This window comes from Impatiens glandulifera, unplaced genomic scaffold, assembly GCF_907164915.1.
Source record: "Impatiens glandulifera unplaced genomic scaffold, dImpGla2.1, whole genome shotgun sequence".
Lineage (NCBI taxonomy): Eukaryota > Viridiplantae > Streptophyta > Magnoliopsida > Ericales > Balsaminaceae > Impatiens > Impatiens glandulifera.
The window spans coordinates 64202-69692 of record NW_025919592.1 but is presented as its reverse complement, the minus strand read 5'-3'; the positions used below and the strand labels follow the sequence as shown (position 1 = coordinate 69692).

The 5491-nt window shown below is 33.3% G+C and overlaps 1 pseudogene; it reads right to left on the bottom strand.

The window, feature by feature from the left end:
• Positions 1-473: 473 nt before the first annotated feature.
• On the bottom strand, positions 474-3102 carry LOC124918218 (annotated as a pseudogene).
• Between the last annotated feature and the right edge of the window lie 2389 nt (positions 3103-5491).

The window sequence follows — 5491 nt, the reverse complement described above, 5'->3', positions numbered from 1 at the left end:
AAATAAATTGTTTTATCGAAGTGAATAAAATGTGGAATGAGAACGTTATATTTTTTATTTTAATAATTTTAAACATTGAATAAATATTATTATAATTTTTTTAATTTATTTTATTTTTATCCTTAAATTTTCCTAGTTGTTATAATTTCTCTTAATAAAGAAATTAAAATGATTTTAATTATAAAAGAATAGAATATATATATATATATATATATATATATATATATATATATATATATATATATATATATATAATAATTATAATTAAAAAGAGAGAAATGAGTATGGAGTAATCAAACTATACTTATGAAATCACACTCATGAACCAGCTACCTAATTTCATTTGCCATTCCAAGACCTCACACCAAGCACCCTCAATACTATAAAATAAATGTGAATAAGTTATATATTAGATAAAATAAGAGGCAATAATTTTGACAATTTCAACTTTTGTCATTTTCTTTAGAAGCATAAACATTATGAGAATAATAAGTAAATGAGAAGCAGCAAAGTCATGTACATTATACAACTAATAATCAATAACATGCTTACCTAAATGCAAGAACACAACATTACTAGAGCACATAAAAGTACATAAGACAAACAAACAAACATAGTAAGACAACAGATGAATTCAAACTACTACTTACTTACCCACAATGAGTTTAGCCCTTGCATGACCTTCACTTATTTGAACTGATCCCCCAAACCCAAATGAGTCATCAAAAGCCAAACCAAAGTGATCAAGTGTCCACCTTTACTCAATTGAGCAGCATGTGTATAAGCCCTACAATTACAAGCAGCATAAGACAACAATTCCACCCAAACTTGGCTCATTACTTTCCATTTATCATCTTCCGATTCCTTTAATTTCTTCGCCAATATACAAGCATCAAACAAAACCGATTTACTCCTATCACCTTTAACCGTCTCTGGCTTAACCTCCGTATAAACTGCAAGAATGCTTTCACACGCCTTTATATGATACGGGTTTGGAGGAGAGTCGTCGACTTCATTCTTCTCTTCCCCACAAAAACAACAACAACAACCATAAATTTTTCTTATTAAACCTAAAACCATATTTCCCATCCACAAAATTGCCTCCTTTATTATACCCTTCTTCTCCTCTTTCTTCTTGTCCAACTCTCTTCCTTCGAAGAATTTCAACGCCTCCGCACACGTATCTCTATACCTTATTTCCCCGATACCAGCCAAGGCAGAAAGTAACGACGGTTGCCTAATGAGGAGATACAACATGTAATTCGACAACATCTTACATCTCTCGCGATTTTCAACGTAGTTCTCATATTTATCGGTGTAATAGCAGAGATCCGTCGCTATATGCCACATCACCACTCTCTCATCGTAGTCCGCGTCGTTGATGAAACCAAGAAGATCACTTATACCCGAAAATCGGAGCGCCCAATCATCTCTAGACGAGTATATCTCTTTGGAGGTCTTGCGACCATCAGCCATGAGGGATTTCTCTTTAAGCGAGCAGAAGATGAAGTCTCTCAAATTTGCGTTGAATCGCTTCGTTCTCACGTATTTTATCCCGTCGAGAATGTCGGTTAGTCCCACAAGGCTGATGAATTTGGTCTTAATCTTTGAACGTTGGTTTAAACAATAGTATATTAGGTTATATTGAGGGATCGTTTCTGACCACCTTCGATAGAACAAGACATCCTTAATGCGATAAAACCAATTAGGTGAATCTTGAAGATCGTTAGGCCATCTCTTTCTATTGACAAAGAGAAGTTTCCTAATAAATCTCATAAACCAATTGGGTCTGTATGATTTTGTAACTGCAACCGCAGTCCAATTAGAGAAAATTAGCATGAAGAAAGATAAAACGTCGAGAAAAATGCCACCTCCTAGGAGTAAGTAGGTCATTCCAACGTCGAAAGAAGGAAAACTCAATTTGGACTCGAAGTAGAATAACAAGAGGGCAGCTACAATCGAAACAAACGAGACTAAACGAGCAATGTATCCTAAAGGGCGTTGAATCACAACAGCTTTAGTGTAAAGAATTTCAAAGAACAGATTGAGTTCTACCTCAACAATGGTGAATGCTTCTCTGGCTGTCCTGTTAAGGAAGTAGTTTCGGCTCTGGTTTTGCTCATGAAAACTGATGACAAGATCTGCAATTAGCACTTTGAAAGTCATGAATAACTCATTCGCCTTTCTGACGATCTCAAGATCGTCCAAAGGTGGCTCTTTGTCTGTCACCAATTTCACACTAAATTTCTTCATCTTCGGCTCCGGAAACATTTCAATCTTAGTGTGGAGCTTAGCTTCTATCTTCGAGTGGTATTCATCCATGAGCTCCGCGGGGTATTCATCCATGAGCTCCGCGGGGTATTCATCCATGAGCTCCGCGGGGTATTCATCCATGAGCTCCGCGTGGTATTCATGCATGAGCATCGCGTAATTCGGACCAGGGTCGGGCTCGGCTAACAGAGATTTACGAAAATGCCTGACGCTAGCGTGGTAAAGCGATTGCGTGCGTTCAGAGTATTTTATGATTCCGGTGACTAACATTAGAAGAGTTGGAAGTAGTAAACGGTTTTTAGCTGCGAGAGTGAGAACTAAAACGTAGGCGGCGATTCCGGTTTGGAAAAGGAGGCTAAAGAGATTCCGGAGCCAGTGCTCGTTATCCTCAAGATCGTAAGCAGTTATGGTGTCGGGGCCTCCGAGGTGTACGAGGAGAAAGGGTGCCCAGAAAGCGAGGAGATTTGGGTTTTGGAACTGTCCGGTGGGGTCAATTCGCAAGACTTGACTCCTGGCAATAAGAACGAGGGAGTAATTGGCGACATAGTCGGCGAGGACATAGAAGATCCAAATAAGGATAACAAGGTAAGGGTTGGTTGAGCGCCGTCGTAGAGGGGCGGCGACGATGAGGAAGAACTGGAGAAAGAGACTGATGATGATGAAAAAACGAAGATCCCATTTCTTGTATAGTACCCTCCATATTTCTAATCCGTTCTTCACTCTGCGCCAAATGACGTCGGCGTCTTGATTAGAAGACATTTAGCCTTTGATCTGCAAATTTGTCAATTACCATTTGGTGAAGCTTCAATGGAGAAGACTAATAAAGAAGAGAGTAAACGATCACTGTATAATTAAGTCAATGGTCGTGGAAAGTGTTAGGAAATTTAACTTGTCATTCTAAGAAAAAATTCTAAAGGTAAAGGTGAGTGCGCTAGGATGATATTAAAATACAAGAAAAAATTCTAAAGGTAAAGATGAGTGCGCTAGGATGATATTAAAATACAAAAAAAAATTCTAAAGGTAAAGGTGAGTGCGCTAGGATGATATTAAAATACAAGAAAAAATTCTAAAGGTAAAGGTGAGTGTGCTAGAATGATATTAAAATACATATGGGAAATGTTGGTGTTACTTTTGTTAGAATTTAAAAGGACTTAAATATATATATGGTCATTAATTATAATAAGTCATTATTATGTGATCTAAGGATGTTTGAAATTTGACTTAAGGACGTTATTGTTATGAATGTTAAATTGTGAATATCTTGCCAAATTAGAAATTAGCGTAATGAGACAGTTATAACGGTTATAGTCCCCAAAAGGCGGAAAAAATATATAAAAAGGAGGTTGGTTGATAAAAAATAAGAACAAACTTAATTTTATCACACCTGAATCCCCATCATCGGAGAAATAAGGCTAAAAGATTTCTGCCTTTTTAGAAGACTATCTCATCTAATCATGTCTAAGGATCCAAGTATATATTCCGCTTTTGTCTTTCATATCTCAGGAACAAGAATGAAGATCTATGATATTATAGTTTATGAGAACAAGAATGAAGATTTATGATATTATAGTTTATGGTTTAAGATTATTATGAAATCATTTTAATTAATTGTCATGAATTTAGGGTAAAATAAATAATCGTTTTCATAATTTTGAAGTTTGTTGTATAGAGAAAAGGTAAATCCTAAATTGCTAAATTGAAGTTCTGCAATCATAAGTTGAAAGATAACGGTTTAATAACGTGAAAAACCTTAAGTTCAAATGTATGATGAATATTTTTTTTGAGAGAAATAATATTATTTTAATTCCTAAAAAAATTTGGTAAAATATTTTTTTTTGGGAAATAATATTATTTCAATTTCTATTTTAAAGGAAATAATTTTATTTCATTATCTTTTATTAAAAGAAAATTCGGTAAAATATTTTATTTTTGGGAAAATAATATTATTATTGAGGAAATAATATAATATAATTTTTTTATTGAAAAATAATTTTTTTTATTTAAGAATTTTTTTTTTTAAGAAATAATATTTGGATAAAATAATATTATTCAATTTAAGATTTTTTAAGAAATAATATTATTTAATTATTTTATAAGAAAATAAAATTTTAAGAAAAATTTTGATTTTGTTTTAACATAGTTAAGTTTCTAAATAATATTATTATTTATTTACTTAAATTAATATAAGAAAGAGTCGAACTCTTTTAATTTTATTTAGGTTTTAATCTTATTAAATAATTCAGCGGATTGTTCTTTATTTAAATTAAATAAGTTAAGTTATGACTTCACCAAAGTGACCTCTCTAATTTAATTTGTTTAAATTCGAATTTTGAATGTTTGTAATGGTGAATTTTAATGTGACTAAATAATCGGCCCAAAGGAAGGTTACTAGTTGACAGAAGTTCACAACAATTACCTGTGATAATAAGCACGTAACAATTATAAAGATTTTTTACATAGAGAATATCAAATTATTTCAAAGAAAAGTTTGTTATTTGTCATGCATTATTGTTAGTGTTTGATTATTGCAACAGAATATCACTAGCAGTTAAATTTCATTTTCCAAAAACTTGAATTTAATGGTTCACTAGATATTTTGGATGGGATTTGCTAATTATTTTAAATTTGATTGAAAATTAAAGAATTGAGCATGTTAGTTAGTTACAGTTTAAATTATATTTTCAACTAATGTTGCAAATATTAATGCCAACTTAAGTTCAGTCCCAGTCCTTAATGGCTCTAACTTTAAGGATTGGAAGGAGAACATTTAGATAGTTCTCGATTGCATGGACATGAACCTTGCGATATACTGACAGAGCAACCCACTACTCCTACGGTTATTAGCTCTCCTGAAGAGAAGGATAAATTTGATAAATGAGAACGCTCTAACTGCATGAGTCTTATGATCATAAAGCGTGCAATTCCGGAGGTGTTCAGGGTGCTGTGTCTGAAGACACCACAAATGCTAAAGATTACCTTGCAGAAATTGAAAAGCGCTTTATTAAAAGCGATAAGGCTGAAACAAGCACTATTCTTAAGAGCTTGATTTCAATGAAGTATAAAGGCAATGGTAATATAAGGGGGTACATCATAGAGATGTCTAATCTTGCATCAAAACTTAAGGCACTAAAGCTTGATTTGCATGAGGATTTACTTGTGCATCTCATTCTGATTTCTCTTCCGGTTCAATTCAACCACTTTAAGGTCAGTTTTAACTGTC